This window comes from Carcharodon carcharias, chromosome 12 (genome assembly GCF_017639515.1).
Source record: "Carcharodon carcharias isolate sCarCar2 chromosome 12, sCarCar2.pri, whole genome shotgun sequence".
Lineage (NCBI taxonomy): Eukaryota > Metazoa > Chordata > Chondrichthyes > Lamniformes > Lamnidae > Carcharodon > Carcharodon carcharias.
In genome coordinates this window covers 95,629,875-95,648,436 of record NC_054478.1, presented here as the reverse complement: position 1 = coordinate 95,648,436, position 18,562 = coordinate 95,629,875, and positions in this window count along the sequence as shown.

Here is an 18,562-nt window from a genome sequence, read left to right as displayed (position 1 = left end):
GACGCCCTGTCTGTGATGAATTTGGCGGGCGTCCTCTGGAGGGCTGAGACTTTGAGGGCTCCGGCCTGCTTTCAGGCTCCTGCTGTGTGGCAGTGGCATCCTCCTCACCCTCTGGAGCTGGAGCTGCAGAGGTCACAGGAAGTGGGGAGTTGGATGGGCCAGACAGTCTCGGAGTCACCTGCATGGATGGGTCCAGAGCGTGCACCGGCTGATCCTCCTCCCTAGGGGTGCCCGAGGGCCCCAGGCTGGCTCCTTGAGGAGCAGGTGCAGTTGGAGTGAGATTGAGCTGCCCAGCACCCCGCTCACGTACACCCTGTTGGAGGCCAACTATGGCATCAGCGATGAAGTTGAACATGTGCAGCAATGCAGGAGTGACGTCCTGGACCAAGGTCTCCATGATGGCTGCCATCCTACCAGTGTTGACCTCAGTGCATTGGCATGCCAGCACTATCATCTCAACCTGAAATAGGGTGGATCCTCCATCATGCCTTGCAGTCTGAGGAATGCAGTGGACATCCCTTCCTGACATTCCTGAGCTTGTCTTTGCAGCTCCAGCAACTGTGACATGACTGAGTCCAGAGGCTCGTCACCTGACTTGGACTCAGCAATGTTCTGGCCTCCAGCAGTCCTCCAAGTGCTGGGGACCTGGGAATTCCCTGCCGCCACCTGCTGTGGATCAGACAGTGTGATGTGCTCACTAGATTGTGGTCCTGGGGCTATTCTAAAGCTAGGTCCCAATGAGGTGTGTGCCTCTGCGCTGGTGGAGGGTGTGGGTGAGCGCTGTGACAGGACTTCAAGGAGTGTGCCTCCTGATTCCTCTTTGGAGGTTTCTTCAGGGCTTGATTGGAGGCCCTGGGTCATGGACTCCGTCAGCTGTTTGGCAGATGTGCCTGTGAAAGCAAGGAGAGATAATTAGTGCGTGACAGTGGCCTGTGAAAGAGGACACATCACTCACAGCATGGTTGTCTGATGGATGTTGCACTGCTAGATCCTCACTTGTACAGCAGCGCCAACCTCACTGTCAGCACAGGACTGGTCCAGATCGTGGCCAGCCAGCTGGATGGCTCTGTTTTCAAAGTCCATGAGGATCTTGATTTTGGGTGTTCCGCCACCAGTCTGCAACCTCTCTCTCTTGTTGTGTGCCAGTTTATCCTGCATGAATAAAGATGAAGAAAGTGTAAGCGAGACACCTATCGGGCCAGGTGATAAGTATGTCTGGCCTGTGTGGTCCCATGGACAACGGCAGTGAGTGTGAGCGGGTGATGTCTCTTGAACTGGCAGTGAGTGAGGGCCCTGTGGGTGTGTGATGGGTTTGTGTAAGTTGAGAGTGATGAGAAGAGTGACTTACCCTGGTGGAACGGAGGTGATCGTTCATCCCCTTGCTGCGCTGAGTGGCTGTCTTCTTCTGAAGTGCATTGGCACTGATGACCGCTGCCACTGCCTCCCAAGCTGGATTGGTCACATTGCTGCCCATCCTGCGCCCAAAGCTGGGGTACAGGACATCCTGGCCAGCCTTTACGGAATCCAGCAGTCGCTCAAGGACCCCATTGTTGAAGCGGGAGGCTGCAGTTTTTGCCTTTGTTGGCCATGTCTTCCATGCAGCATGAGCTGGAAGCAATGAGCGCTGTGCTTGTGGCTGGACTTTAAACATGACGCCTGGCATGATGCAGCAGTGGGTTGATGGTCGGCGGGCGAATGAGATCCTGCCTGCCATGGAAATGGTATGTTTCCCTGGAGTGCACAAATAATGAGGCAGGTTTGGAACGCTACAACTTGAAAGCCACCATCACAGCCGGCGGGTAAAACATTGTTTTATCCACCCGTTACCACACTTAGTGCAAATCTGGGAAAATTCTGCCCACTATCTTTGTCAGCAAATTATGCTTTCAACGTCAAATAGAACATTCCCAATTTTATTTTAGCACAACTAAAAATAAACTACAGAAATACTTTACACTATCATTTAAGTAGATATTCAATTCTCCTGGAACCAGTCCAAGGTGAATCCTTGCTCTTGATAGTTGCCTTATGTCCTTTCCCTTTCTCAGTCTAGGAATTTTTAATCTGAGGACTGTCTTTCACAGTGAGATTTTTCTCCAAAGATTCTCCCTCTAGCACAAACTAGGCAAATCTTCGAGCATCATTTTTACCCCTCGTGACTTTGCTCTTTTCAACCCGAGCATGCGTTCCCATCCACATTCCTGTGTGGTGAACCATATTGTCTTGTTGTCTATGGCTGCTTTCACCTTCCTGGATCTTGGCAGGCTAACCATGCCTGTGAGCTTTCAGGGATATCTTAGACCTCTTCCCTTACAAAGCCCTTACATCTCCATGGCAAAGTGAATCACATGGACGTTGTGTCCAGGTAGTAGTGCTGATTATCTATTCTTGAGATACCGGCTCTCTTTATCTTACAAGGAAATGGGCAGTTTAAAGTGCAACTATTTACACCCCAACATTCTCAACACTTTTCTTTGACTTTGGAGACTCAGAGTCTATCCACTGGTAGCACACAGGCTACTGCCATTGTCTCTAACATCTTGCACCTCGTTCTCAGTAAAAAATCTGGGCCCTCTTTAATCTCTAACAATCAAACCACTCAGACTTGTTGTCAGCCAGACTTCAGAGCTGGTCACATGCCCCCCTTCACTTCACCTTAATTTTTTCATTCATTCATGGGATGTGGCATCACTGGCTAGGCCAGCATTTGTTGCCTTTTGCTAATTGCCCTTGAAGGTGGTGGTGAACTGCCTTCTTGAACCGCTGCAATCCCTCTCATATAGATACACCCGCAGTGATATTCGGGAGGGAGTTCCAGAATTTTGATCCAGTGACAGTGAAGGAACGGCGACGTATTTGCAAGTCAGGATGGTGAGTGTTTTGGAGGGCAACTTCCAGGTGGTGATGTTCCCATGTGTCTGCTGCTCTTGTCCTTCTAGATGGTAGTGGTTATATGTTTGGAAGTTGGTGTCTAAGGAGTCTTGGTGAGCCTTTCAGTGCATCTTGTAGATGGTACAAAGCACTGCCACTGTGTGTCGGCAGTGGAGGGAGTGAAAGTTTGTGGATGGTGTGCCAATCAAGCGGTTGCTTTGCTCTGGATGGTGTCAAGTTTCTTGAGTGTTGTTGGAGCTGCACTCATCCAAGCATATGGAGAGTATTCCATCACATTCCTGACTTGTGCCTTGTAGATGGTGGACAGACTTTGGGGAGTCAGGAGGTGAGCTATTCGCCACAGGATTCCTAGTGTCTGACCTGCTCTTGTAGCCACAGTATTTATATGTCTAGTCCAGTTCAGTTTCTGCTCAATGGTAAGCCCCAGGATGTTGATAGTGGGGGGGTTCAGCGATGTTAATGGCATTGAATGTCCAAGGGTGATGGTTAGATTCTGTCTTGTTGCCTGACACTTGCGTGGTGCAAATGTTACTTACCTCTTGTCAGCTGAAGCCTGGGTATTGTCCAGGTCTTGCTGCATTTGCACATGGACTGCTTCAGTATCTGAGGAGTCCTGAATGGTGCTGAACATTGTGCAATCATCAGCGAACATCCCTACTTTTGACCTTATGATGGAAGGAAGGTCATTGATGAAGCATCTGAAGATGCTTGGGCCTGGGACACTACCTTGGGAACTCCTGCAATGATGTCCTGGAACTGAGATGATTGACCTCCAAAAACCACATCCGTCTCCCTTTGTGCTGACTTCAACCAGCGGAGAGTTTTCCCCCTGATTCCCATTGACTCCAGTTTTGCTAGGACTACTTGATGCCACACTCTGTAAATGCTGCCTTGATGTCAAGGGCAGTCACTCTCACCCCACCTCAGAAGTTTAGCTCTTTTTTCCATGTTTGAACCAAGGCTGTAATGAGGCCAGGAGCTGAGTGCCCCTGGCAGTACCCAAGCTGGCATCAGTGTGCAGGTTATTACTAAACAATTGCTGCTTGATAGCACTGTTGATGGACAGTAGACTGATGGGGCGGTATTTGGCCAGGTTTAATTTGCCCTGCTTTTGGAGTACAGGACATACATGGGCAATTTTCCACATTGCCAGGTAGATGCCAGTGTTGTAGCTGTACTGGAACAGCTTGACTAAGGGAGTGGCAAGTCCTGGAGCACAAGTCTTCAGTATGATTGCCAGAATATTGTCAGGGCCCATAGACTTTGCAGTATCCAGTGCCTTCAGCCATTTCTTGATATCACGTGGAGTGAATCATATTGGCTGAAAACTGGCATCTGTGATGCTGGGGACTCCAAAGGAGGCTGAGATGGGTCATCCACTCGGCACCACCACTGAAGATTGTTGCAAATGCTTCAACCTTCTCTTTTGCATTGCTGGGCTCCCCCCTCATTGAAGATGAGGATATTTGTGGAGCCTCCTCCTCCAGTGAGTTGCTTAACTGTCCACCGCCATTCATGACTGGATGCGGCAGGACTGCAGAGCTTAGGTCTGATCTGTTGGCTGTGGAATAGCTTAGCTCTATCACTTGCTGCTTATGCTGTTTGGTATGCAAGTAGTCCTGTGTTGTAGCTTCACCAGGTTGATACCTCAGTTTTAGGTATGCCTGATGCTGCTCCTGGCATGCCCTCCTGCACTCTTCATTGAACCAGGGTTGATCCCCTGGCTTGATGGCAATGGTAGAGTGGGGGATATGCCGGGTCATGAGGTTACAGATTGTGTTTGAGTACAATTCTGCTGCTGCTGATGGCCCACAGCACCTCATGATTGCCCAGTCTTGAGTTGCTAGATCTGTTTGAAATCTAACCTATTTAGCACGGTGGTTGTGCCACACAACACGATGGAGGGTATCCTCAATGTGAAGACGGGACTTCGTCTCCACAACGATTGAGTCGTGGTCACTCCTACCGATACTGTCATGGACAGATGCATCTGTGGCAGGCAGGTCGGTGAGGATGAGGCCAAGTATGTTTTTCCCTCTTATTGGTTCCCTCACCAATTGCCGCAGACCCAGTCTGGCCCCTATGTCCTTGAGGACTTGGCCAGCATTGGTGCTACTGAGCCACTCCTGAGGCAGAATAGAGCTCGGCAGGCAGTCATGTGCCCGGCCCAGCCGAGCGTAAAATGATGCGCGGTGACGTCTCGCAATATTTCATTTGGGGGCGCCTGCTGACAATTAAAAGGCCTATTAAGGCCAATGAAAAGCCATTAAATTCAAATTCATGCTGCCTTATGGTTGGCGGGCAAGCGAAAATGCCAAGTGGCCTTTTCACTTTTTAGGAAACCTCATCCATGGGCAGGATGAGGTTCCCTAAAGCAAAATAAACATTAAATAAAAAATTTACACTTGAATTAAAAACATGTTCTGGCTCATGTGACAGAGGGGACATGTTTTATGACATTTTTATTTTCTTCATTAGTTTTTTTAAACAGCACTTCATCTCCCTGAGGCAGCTCTGTGCTCAGGGAAACTGATGCACTCTTTCACGCACACGTGTGAAGTTCGCGCTAGGCCCACTTGCCCTCCTCCCCCACCTGCACAGGCAGCGCTCAGCACTGCCACTTGTGTTCCACACTTGGCGGGCCTTAATTGGCCCGATAGCATGAAATCGCGGTGTGGTGTGGTGTGGATCAGCTTCACGACTGCCCCCTCTGAGCACCTCCGCTAAGGACAAAATTCTTCCCTTGGTGATGGACATTGATAGTCCCCCATCCAGAGTACATTCTGCACCCTGGCTACCCTCAGTGCTTCCTTCAAGTGGTATTCAACATGGAGGGGAACTGATTCATCAGCTTGGGGGGGGGTGCAGGGTGTGTGCTGGTGAAGGGTGTGTGGGTGCCACACATGGTAATCAGCAGGAGGTTTCCTTTCCCATGTTTGACCTGATGCCATGAGACTGCATCTGCTCTGCAGTTGATGTTGAGGACTCTGAGGGTAACTCCCTCCAGACTATATACCACTGTGCTGTCATTTCTGCTGGGTATGTCCTGTCCCATTGGCAGAGTGGGTACCCACAGAGAGTATACCCAGGGATGGTGGTGTCTGGGATATTGTCTGTAAGGTATGTTTCCATGAGTAAGACTATGTCAGGCTGTTGCTTGACTAGTCTGTGAGACACCTTTCCCACATTTGGCACTAGCCTCCAGCTGTTAATAAGGAGGATTTTGCAGGGTCAACAGGGCTGAATTTGCTGTTGTATTTCTGATGCCTAGGTTGATGTTTGGTGGTCCATTTGGTTCCATTCCTTTTAGAACCTTTTGTGGATTGATACAACTGAGTGGCTTGTGATGCTATTTCATCATTAGGCTTTTAATTCCAGATTTTTATACCATGATGGGATTTGAACTGGGATCTGCAGAATGTTACACTGGGTCTCTGCACTACTAGTCCAGTGACAATACCACTACACCACCAACTCCCCCTGCCTCCCAGGGACTTTGAGAGGTGAAGGTCTAATATATCCCCAAAGGCTCACAGACAAGGTTAGCCAACCAGGATCCAGGAGAGGGAAAACAGCCATTGACAGCAAGACACTATGTTCCTATGATCTTCTTTTACTGGAGCTGTGTGGCAGGGGCCAAAGATGGTCACTCCTGTCTTCCTGTATCGCATTCCCCTAACCCTTTTCATCAATCCCATCATTAGACTGTCCTAATACATACTATGATAAAAGCAAAAAACTGCAGATGCTGGAAATCCAAAACAAAAACAAAAATACCTGGAAAAACTCAGCAGGTCTGGCAGCACCTGTGGAGTGGAGCACAGTTAATGTTTCGAGTCCGCATGACTCTTCCACAGAACTAAGGAAAAATAGAAAAGGGGTGAAATATAAGCTGGTTTAAGGGTGGGGGGGGGGGGGTGGGGGGACAAGTAGAGTTGGATAGAGGGCCAGTGATAGGTGGAGATAACCAAAAGATGTCACAGACAAAAGGACAAAGAGGTATTGAAGGTGGTGATATTATCTAAAGGAATGTGCTAATTAAGGGTCGAAAGCAGGACAAGCAAGGTACAGATAGTCCTAGTGGGGGTGGGGTGAAGGAATCAAAAAAAGCTAAAAGGTAGAGATAAAACAATGGTTGGAAATACATTTAAAAATAATGGAAATAGGTGGAAAAGGAAAATCTATATAAATTATTGGAAAAAACAAAAAGGAGGGGGAAAATCGGAAAAGGGGTGGGGAGGGAGGAGAGAGTTCATGATCTAAAGTTGTTGAACTCAATATTCAGTCCGGAAGGCTGTAAAGTGCCTAGTTGGAAGATGAGGTGCTGTTCCTCCAGTTTGCGTTGAGCTTCACTGGAACAATGCAGCAAGCCAAGGACGGACATGTGGGCATGAGAGCATGGTGGAGTGTTGAAATGGCAAGCGACAGGGAGGACTGGGTAATGCTTGCGGACAGACCGAAGGTGTTCTGCAAAGCGGTCACCCAGTCTGCGTTTGGTCTCTCCAAAGTAGAGGAAACTCATTGGGAGCAATGAATGCAGTAGACTAAGTTGAGGGAAGTGCAAATGAAATGATGCTTCACTTGAAATGAGAGTTTGTGCCCTTGGATGGTGAGGAGAGGGGAAGTGAAGGGGCAGGTGTTGCATCTTCTGCGGTTGCATGAGAAGGTGCCGTGGGAGGGGGTTGAGGTGTAGGGGGTGATGGAGGAGTGGACCAGGGTGTCCTGAAGGGAACGATCCCTACAGAATTCCGCCGGGGGGGGGGGGTGAAGGGAAGATGTGTTTGGTGGTGGCATCATGCTGGAGTTGGCGGAAATGGCGGAGGATGATCCTTTGAATGCGGAGGCTGGTGGGGTGATAAGTGAGGACAAGGGGGACCCTATCATGTTTCTGGGAGGGAGGAGAAGGCGTGAGGGCGGATGCGCGGGAGATGGGCCGGACACGGTTGAGGGCCTTGTCAACTACCGTGGGTGGAAAACCTCGGTTAAGGAAGAAGGAGGACATGTCAGAGGAACTGTTTTTGAAAGTGGCATCATCAGAACAGATGCGACGGAGGCGAAGGAAATGAAAGAATGGGATGGAGTCCTTACAGGAAGCAGGGTGTAAGGAGCTGTAGTCGAGGTAGCTGTGGGAGTCAGTAGGCTTGTAATGGATATTGGTGGACAGTCTATCACCAGAAATTGGGACAGAGAGGTCAAGGAAGGGAAGGGAAGTGTCAGAGATGGACCATGTGCAAATGATGGAGGGGTGGAAATTGGAAGCAAAATTAATAAATTTTTCTAGGTCCAGACGAGAGCATGAAGCTGCACCGAAGTAATCATCGATGTACCGGAGAAAGAGTTGTGGGAGGGGTCCGGAGTAGGACTGGAACAAGGAATGTTTCACATACCCCGTAAAGAGACAGGCATAGCTGGGACCCATGCGGGTACCCATAGCCACATCTTTTATGTGGAGGAAGTGAGAGGAGTTTAAGGAGAAATTGTTCAGTGTGAGAACAAGTTCAGCCAGATGGAGGAGAGTAGTGGTGGATAGGGATTGTTCGGGTCTCTGTTCAAGGAAGAAGTGGAGAGCCATCAGACCATCCTGGTGGGGGGTGGAGGTGTAGAGGGATTGGACGTCCATGGTGAAGAGGAGGCGGTTGGGGCCAGGGAACTGGAAATTGTTGATGTGATGTAGAGTGTCAGAGGAATCACGGATGTAGGTGGGAAGGGACTGGACAAGGGTAGAGAGAAGGGAGTCAAGATAGCAAGAAATGAGTTCCGTGGGGCAGGAACAGGTTGACATGATCGGTCTGCCGGGACAGTCTTGTTTGTGGATTTTGGGTAAGAGGTAGAAGCGGGCCATCCGAGGTTGGAAGACCATCAGGTTGGAAGCTGTGGAAGGAAGATCTCCAGAGGAGATGAGGTCAGTTACAGCCCTGGAAACAATGGCTTGATGTTTAGTGGTGGGGTCATAGTCCAGGGAGAGGGAGGAGGAAGTGTCTGCGAGTTGATGCTCAGCCTCTGCGAGGTAGAGGTCAATGCGCCAGACAACAACAATTAATACATACTATACCTCTCCTACATACTAGATCCTAATAACATCAGTATGCCAACCATATGCTGTTCTACCTCTGTCACCACTTTTGACTGCATAGCCAACATTTGTTGTCCATTTTCTTGCTGATTATCATTTAGTTTAACTTAGTGAAAAATTCTATACCTGGGCTCTATTTCATTGACCTCCCTTGTTGTTCATTCAGAATGAATGCAATGATACACTCCGTCTTATGAAATTCTCTCCAAAGCCTTGCAGTCATTTCCCCAAGAATTGACGTTTATGACCTTTGAAAAGCTTAAATTCTGAGCCAAAGTGAGTTAAGTTGCAATTTCCTGTATGCGCTATGACACACTAGAGACCTCTGGTGTTGAGACATCATTGGCATTCAATACAGTTCTCATCAGACCCAGCGCTGGGCTCTCAAAACCTATAACAATGTAATTGGGAGAGCATATGTTTCTGTCAAGAACTTGGGAGATTAGCAGGACAAAGTAACACTTGAAATATTAACTATGCTGGAAGTTCAAATCATTTGCCATCAAATATGGTGATATGATAGGCAACTACTTATCCTCCTGTCCCAAAAGACCACAAGAAGCACTTTATGTTTGGATGCATTCAGACACGTATGAGGATTTGGAGACTGACCAAGCCTAAATGAGTAGTTCGTTCTGGTTGTGGGCACATTAAAACCTGAGAGTATCAGCCACATGGTTAAAAAGATATTAAAAGGTAAAAAGAAAGAGTTAATTTACACCAAGATCTTAGGAAACTAAATTTTTAACAATATATAAACTGGAAGGGGGTTGATTTCACCATGTCAACCTGAGTTTTTGTAAACTTTCTGCCTGAGTCACAGCAGATCCTGGAAATTATAGTGATGCAGATGAACATGACATTCATTACAAATCCCTCCATTTCTGACACTTATTCGCCCCCTCTTTCTCTATCCCAGACAGAAAAACACAAACTGAATTTGTCCATGGGAGCTGGAACATTCTGGTCCTTACTATCTGACTTTTCAGTGGCAAGGTGTGAACCATGGGTATTGCAGTCTCTCAGGAGTAGGCTGAATCCTCTGATGGTATATCAAAATTAAGTGGAAATTCCAGTACTCAGACCTACAGACATTTAACTCTCCCTCCATGTCAAGCTGGAAAGACAGGCCTACATCCAAGAAACTTCATGTAGCTATTTCTATAGATTAGTGTTTTAAGGCCCTTCATTGATATATCATTCTACATATTTTGACCTTATTAAGTTTTAGAATTATGAGCAATTTGATTGATTCTGTGGTTATTGTTGGTGAATGATAAGTTTTTAAAGATTGACAAATTTGATTGGCCAGTTTTCTCTTATTTGCTTCTCATTATTAAGTATTGGTTGGCCCAAACTGCTTTGGATTTAATAATATTTTATCAGTCAGACATTTCATTGGTAAACTAACAGCTCACTTCAGCTAACCAGTTAATAACTTCTGTACCCAAAATAAAAGCAAAATACTGCAGATGCTGGAAATTTGAAATAAAAACAGGAAGCACTTGAAAAAGTCAGTATCTGTGGAGAGAGAAACAGAGTTAGTGTCTTGAGTTGAATGTGACTCTTTAGTTTTTCATTTGAAGCTTATGATTCAAATGACTATCTGGAGGACCATCAAGAGGCTGCCAATTAAATTGTTTGCTAGTACTTAATGAGCAGAATGCACAGCATCTTGCTGGGTAGAAGAGGGTGTTAAGTCAAGCACTAATAGTGATCAGCTTATTCAGGGGAAAAACTCATTGAGGGTATTGCAAACGTTATTTGAAGTTGTTTCACATTTTACTGTTCTCTGACTGCTGGAGGCTTGAAGAGCACTTTAGAAACACATCAGGAAACTTCCTGTGACACTTAAATCACAAATTCACTGAAATGTTAGTAACATTGATTCTGGAAAATCTCAGAGGGCTCCACCTAAAAAGGTCAATTGCTGTACTGCTCTATAATGTAAGAGTCACCAAGAGAAAGGGAATGTATTTCATGGGCATGTTGCTCAGGGTTTTACTAGTTTGCACGAGAAATTGGATAAGAGCATGAGACCAAACAGTGAGCAGCACCAGCTGCTGGAAGAGAAAGGAACAGGAAAGCAAGATAGACTTCTTCCCTATTGTATAGGATGTCACTTCACCCCTGGTTCTTCTCCACCAGGAACCTGTGCACCCTCTTGTTCAGACAACCTGAAATTTGCCTCTGTGTGTCAACCAATGCACTCCACAACATCAATGGAAGTGGGTGCAAGGAGCCCATGTATATTATTCCATTAAAATCATGTCCAATCAATGCTTGAGTGATAAACTTGCAGGTTTTAGGTTTAGCACTTCCAAACAAGTTCAAATTATGGGAAGCATTAACTAAGCCTAAAATTGTGTATTAAAACCAGACTTTCAAAAAAGTACATTTTATTAGCACAGTACCCATTTAGTGCATATTTTCACCTTTTCACTGAAATTTCTCACACAATAATTTAAGTCATGAATTCTCTGTGATTGGTTGATGTTCTACGAAGACATTATTCAATTAGCAAACTTGACTTATCCAAAAGTGTCACATTTGAAAATGTAAAGTATGATTCACAACAAGCATTCATATAATAACAAAAGATGTACAGCTAGGTCAAGAGAAGTTTACTTATGGCCTGACTGCATTAACCAGAAAAGTTAACTCAAATAACAGTGTAATTTGGAACCTATAAGCAATGCGTTAGATGATATTGCTCAGGAATTTTCTTTGAAATTTGTGTTCAGCAGGAGAACAAGAACAATGTTCAGACATGCAAATAGCCCCTATGTATTTTCCTGAGAAACAATCATGTGGTGACTTACTGTAACATCATGTTATAACCCTTAATGTATACAGAAAAGGAAGCAATTCCAAGGAATAGTATGTGTCAATGCTTCGAGAGGTTTGCATGCATGACAAATTTTAACCCAGCACAGTCACTTAGCAATTTTATTAATACACTGGAAATGTTTACACAATTGATGCTTTACATTCCCAAGTGGTTCTGATGTGGGTCCAGCCAATTTTTCAATCATCCAGTTTCTCACTGATCCTTTGTGCAGGTACAAGAATAATATTATTCAGATTCTTCAGAGCTGTCCCTTTCAACTTTTGATATTAACAATAATAAAACAATCCCAACACAGCATTTTGCTAAATGAAATACAGTTGTAATGATTGTAAGTTAAACCATTTCTTACTGTTATAAGTATCATGTGACTTTAGAACCCTTAAGTGCATTGACGGGCAGAGGGATCTGGGTGTACATGTCCACAGGTCACTGAAAGTGGCAATGCAGGTGGATAAGGTAGTCAGGAAGGTATATGGCCTGCTTGCCTTCATTGGCAGGGGTATTGAGTATAAAAGCTGGGAAGTCATGCTGCAGCTGTATAGAACCTTGGTTAGGCCACAATTGGAATATTGCGTGTAATTCTGGTCGCCACATTACCAGAAGGATATGGAGGCGTTGGAGAGGGTACAGAGGAGGTTTACCAGGATACTGCCTGGTCTGGAGGTTATTATCTATGAGGAGAGGTTGAAGAAACTCGGATTGTTCTCACTAGAGCGACAGAGATTGAGGGGCGACTTGATAGAAGTTTACAAAATTATGAGTGGCATGGACAGAGTAGATAGTCAGAAACTTTCTCCCAGGGTGGAAGAGTCAATTACTAGGGGACATAGATTTAAGGTGAGAGGAGAAAACTACAGAGGAGATGTGCGGGGCAAGTTTTTTACACAGAGGGTGGTGAGTGTCTGGAATTCGCTGCCAGAGTAGGTGGTGGAAGCAGGTACGATAGTGGTGTTTAAGAGGCAGCTTGACAAATACATGAATAGGATGGGAATAGAGGGATACGGACCCCAGAAGTGCAAAATGTTTTAGTTGACGGGCAATATGATCGGCGCAGGCTTGGAGGGGTATAGGGCCTGTTTGTGTGCTGTACTTTCTTTGTTCTTCTTTGTTCTTTGTATAGACAAATCAGCCCTAAGTGCTGGGAATCTTAGGGGTGGAGTTTTTCAGCCTTGGTCTTGGAACAAGTATATAGCCTCACCTGGAGTCTGTAACTAAAGTTTACTGTTTCTTACAAAAAACTTGTCTGCATTCCAAGTTTGTCTATTCTTAATTTAAATTAAATGACTTTGAGTTATCTGTTAACTCATTATTAAAGCACTAAATTTCCACTTTGCTGTGCCATTTGCATTCCTTAACTCAAATTAATTGATAATTCATTTTTATGGATAATACAATTTTGAATTGGTAAGAACAAAATGTCATGCACAGAAGAATGCCAAAATGGTTCATTCATCAAAGTCAAAAAACTAAATGATTTATGTGCATTTGCTGACATTAGAACATTCACTCAGCCAGACCACAATGCAATTCTTTTCAGCTTTCAGCTCTACAATAACCAAGAATGGGGTATTGTCATCTCAGGATGTGTTAACAGCACCTTTTAATTCTGACAGGTCGACCATGTCAATGATCACAGAGATAAAAACAAAAAAAAAACTGCAGATGCTGGAAATCCAAAACAAAAACAGAATTACCTGGACAAACTCAGCAGGTCTGGCAGCATCGGCGGAGAAGATGCTCTCCGCCGATGCTGCCAGACCTGCTGAGTTTGTCCAGGTAACTCTGTTTTTGTTTTGTCAATGATCACAGAGCTCATTATGATTTGTTTGGTAGTTAAAATATCCACTCCTCCACCACTGGTGTACTATGGCTGCAGTGTACACTACCTACAAGTACACTGGATCTATTCGCAAACTTACCAAGGCTCGCTTAACAGTATCCCCCAAAGTCATGATCTCCACCACCTAAAAGGATAAGGACAGCGGGTACACAGTAATACCACCACCTTCGAGTCACATGCTGCACTGACTGACTTATTTTTCTCTTTCTTCATTATTGCTGAGTTAGAGTCTTGAATTCCCTATCCAATAGTATTGTGGATGCACCTTCGCCACTCAGATTGCAGCACTTCAAGAAGAAGGCCCACTACCATTATCTCAAGGGTAACTAGGAATGGACAATACATGCCACCCTTGTCAGCAGTGCCCACAAGAATAAAAAAAAATCAACATGGACATTGTGATAAGAGTGATAACATGTCCATAAGATACAGAACTGTGAAGAGAGCAGGCATTTTTATGGAAGATCAAAGAATATTACTGTAGTAAGTTTAATATCTAGCCTGAATGTGAATTTAGAGAGGATGTGAAGTATTATTAACGTGTGCAAAACCATTCTCCATCATTGTGACTGCCCCATCACAAATAATGTGATGTGATAAGACAATGCTAGCAATGAATGGAGAAGAAAAAAGTGTTTGAAATTGACCAATTTATTAACGTCAGTAATTGCACCTGTCACTGGTATTTTCTATGCTTGATGTTAATTTGTAAATACCAACTAATTACCAGGTGCTAGGAAGGCATACAGGCCAGTGATCATAAAATAGCTTTGAAACTTAATGGACATAGAATTTTGCTCATGTTGATGCAAATGAGAATGTGCAGTGCTCATAATTTTAACTCTATCACTTTCAGGGTTTTAATATGGAATATTAATGTCCTGCTGAAGAAGTCAAATGGAAGCAAATGCCATGATCCCTGCAGCCTGATTCAATATAACTGCTTTGTAATTCATTGTATTTAATTTTAATTACTTTAATTTATTAGCAACTAGATTCAATTAAGTAGAGTCCCTAGAGAATTGATTTTAGGTTCCAAAAGTGCAATTTGTAGTTTCAGAAATTATGGAGAAATGCAGGACTTATAGAGTAATCTTAATGGGGCATTTCAATTATCCAAATATAGACTGGGATAGGAATAGTACAAAAGGCCAAGAGGGGAGAGAGTTCCTGGTATGTGCTCAAGATAATTTCCTACAATAGTGTGTTTCCAGTCTGAGAGGACATGCACTTTTGGACCTGGTCCTGGGGAATGAGTTGACTCAAGTGGATCAAATATCAGTGGGAGTGCCTCTAGGGGACAGTGATCATTGTATCATAAGGTTTAGGTTAATCGTGGAAAAGTACAGAGAACAATCTAGAGAAGGGATAATTAATCGGGAGAAGGCCAACTTCGATGGAATGAGAATGCATCTGAGTTGAGTGAGTTAGAATCAAATGTTGGCAGAAAGGACAGTGGCTGAACAATAGGCCACCTTCAAAGAAAAAGTACTGCAGGCAATGTCAAGGTATATTCCCTTGAAGGGGAAAGGTAGGACAAATAAATCCAGAGCACCCTGGATTATGAGAGAGATAGAGGTAAAGATGAAAAGGACGAAGTGGGCATACGACAGATGTCAGGTAGAAAATGCAGTGGAGAATCAGGCTGAATAGAGAAGGGCCCGAGGGGAAGTGAAGAAACTAATAAGAAAGCAAGAAGAGAGCATGAAAAGAGGCTGGCAGTGAACGTAAAAGGCAATCTCAAGGTCTTCTATAAGCATGTAAATAATAAAAGGGTGGTAAAATAAAGAGTGGGGCTGATTAGGGACAAAAAAGGGGACTTGCTTGTGAAGGTCAGAGAAAAAGTGGAGATGTTGAATGAGTACTTTGCATCTGCCTTTAAAAAGAAAGAACTTGGAAGAAGCAGGCTGAGGTGAGAGAGTAGGCAACTGGAAGATTGGGAAACTTTTAAAGATCAACAAAGGGATACTAAAAAAAAAATAAAAAAGAGCAAAGGTAAATTATGAAAGAAAACTAGCGCAAAATGTAAAAACTGATAGCAAAAGCTTCTACAAGTATATAAAAGGAAAGAGAGTAGCTAAAGTGAATGTTGGTCCCTTGGAAGGTGAGGCTGGGGAGTTAATAGTCGGGAACGCAGAAATGGCAGAGATGCTTAATCAATATTTTGCCTCAGTTTTCACGTTGGAGGACACTAGTACCACCCCAATATTAACAGGTAGTGCAGAGGGTATAGAGAAGGAGGAACTTAGAACAATCACCATCACTAGAGAAAAAGCCCTGAGCAAACTATTGGGATTAAAGGGTGACAAGTCCCCAGGACCTGGTGGCCTACATCTCAGGGTCTTAAAGGAAGTGGCAGCGGAGATAGTGGATACATTGGCAATAATATTCCAAAATTCCCAGGATTCTGGAAAGGTTCCAGTGGGTTTGAAAAATGCTAATATAATACCCTTATTCAAAAAGGATGGGAGGCAGAAAGTAGGAAACTATAGACCAGTTAGTTTAACGTCTGTAATCGGGAAATTGTTGGAATTCATTATTAAGGAAGTAGTAATGGGGCATTTGGAAAGTGAAAACGCAATCCATCAGAGTCAGCATGGTTTTATGAAGAGTAAATCATGTTTGACTAATTTGCTAGAGTTCTTGGAAGATGTGACAAGCAAAGTGGATAATGGGGATCCTGTAGATATAGTATATCTGGACTTCCTGAAGGCCTTTGATAAGGTGCCACACAAAAGATTAACACACAAGATAACATCGCACAGAGTTAGGGGTAATATATTAGCTTGGATAGAGGATTGGCTAACCAACAGAAAGCAGAGAGCCGGGATAAATGGATCTTTTTCTGTAACTAGTGGGGTGCCACAGGGCTCAGTCCTTGGGATCCAACTATTTACAATCTATATTAATGACTTGGATTCAGAGATAGAAGGTACTATGGCTAAATTTGCAGATGATACCAAAACAGGTGGGTAAGTAAGTTGCAATGAAGAGATAAAAAATTTACAAATGGATATGGACAGGTTAGGTGACTGGGCCAAAATTTGGCAGATGGGGTTTAACATGGATAAGTGTGAGGTTATCCATTTTGGTTGGAAGAATAAAAAGGCAACTTATTATTTAAATGGAGAGAAACGTCAGAATGCTTCAGTACAGAGGGATCTGGGTGTCCTCGTGCATGAATCGCTGAAAGCTAGTATGCAGGTATAGCAGGTAGTAAGGAAGGCAAATGGAATTTTGGTGTTTATTGTTAAAGTAATAGGGTATAAAAATAGGGAAGTGTTGTTGCAACTGTACAAGGCATTGGTGAGACTGCACCTGGAGTACTGTGCACAGTTTTGGTCCCCTTGAGGAAGGATGTAGTTGCATTGGAGGTGGTTCAGAGGAGGTTCAACTAGATTGATTCCAGAGATGCGGGGCTTGTCTTATGAGGAGAGATTGAGCAGTTTAGGCCTATACTCGCTAGAGTTTAGAAGGATGAGAGGAGATCTATTTGAGGTATATAAGAGGCTAAAGGGGATAGACAAAGTAGACGTGGAGTGGATGTTTCCCCTTCTCATTCTAGAATGAGAGGCCATACTTTTAGACTAAGGGGTGGTAGATTTAAATCAGAGATGAGGTGGAATTACTTTCCTCAAAGGGAGAAATTCACTACCTCAGACTGCAGTGGATGCCAGAACACTGAATAAATTTGAGGAGATAGACAGATTTTTAATTAGTAACAGGTTGAACGATTATGAGGAGAGGGCAGGAAATTGGAGTTGAGACCGAAATGAGATCAGCCATGATCGTATGGAATGGCAGGGCAGGCTCAAGGGGCTGAATTGCCTACTCCTGCTCCTAGTTCTTATGTTCTTTACATTAGAAGAACTTACAATTGAGAGGAAGGAGGTGTCGGAAAGGCTATCTTTACTTAAAATAGATAAAATACCAGGACCGATGAGGTGTATCCAAAGGTACTGAGGGAAGTGAGAGTGGAAATTGCAGAGGCACTCGTGATAATCTTCCAGACTTCCTTAAACACAGGAAAGGTGCCAGAGGACTGGAGAACTGCAAATGTTACACTCTTGTTCAAAAAGGGATGCAAGGATAAAGCTGGCAACTACAGGCCAAAATCAATAATCACTTAGACAAGTGCAGGATAATTAAGGAAAGCCAGCATGGATTCATCAAGGGAAAATCATGTTTAATGAACTTCCTGGAGTTTTTTGAGGAGATAATGGAGAAGGTTGATAAAAGAAACGCTGTTGATGTGGTGTGTAATGATTTTCAAAAGGCGTTTGGTACAGTTCCAAACAACAGACTTGTGAGCAAAATTCTAGTTCATGGAATAAAAGGGAAAGTAGGCACTTGGATAAGAAATTGGCTGAATGACAAGAAACAGAGAGGAGTGATAAATGGTTGTTTTTCAGATGGGAGGAAGGTTTGCTGGGGAGTTCCTCAGGAGTCAGTGTTGGGACCCTTGCTCTTCCTGATATATATTAATGACCTAGACTGTGATGTGCAGGGCATGATTTCAAAATTTGCTGATGATACAAAGATTGAAAATGTTGTCAACTGTGATGCAGAAAGATATGGTGAGACAGTATAAAATAAAGGGAGAGCCTCTAAAGGAGGTGCAGGAACAGAGGGACCTCAGTGTATATGTACATAGGTCATTGAAGATAGCAGGGCATATTAGGAGAGCAGTTAATAAAGCATATAGTATTTTAGGCTTTATTAATAGAGGCATTAAGTACAAGAGTAATGAGGTCATGCTGAACTTACGTAAGACACTAGCTAGGCCTCATCTGGAATACTGCATTCAGTTCTGGGCACCATACTTGAAGGCACTGGAGAGACTACAGAGGAGATTCACAAGAATAATTCCCAGGATGAAGAACTGTAGCTATGAGGATAGATTGGA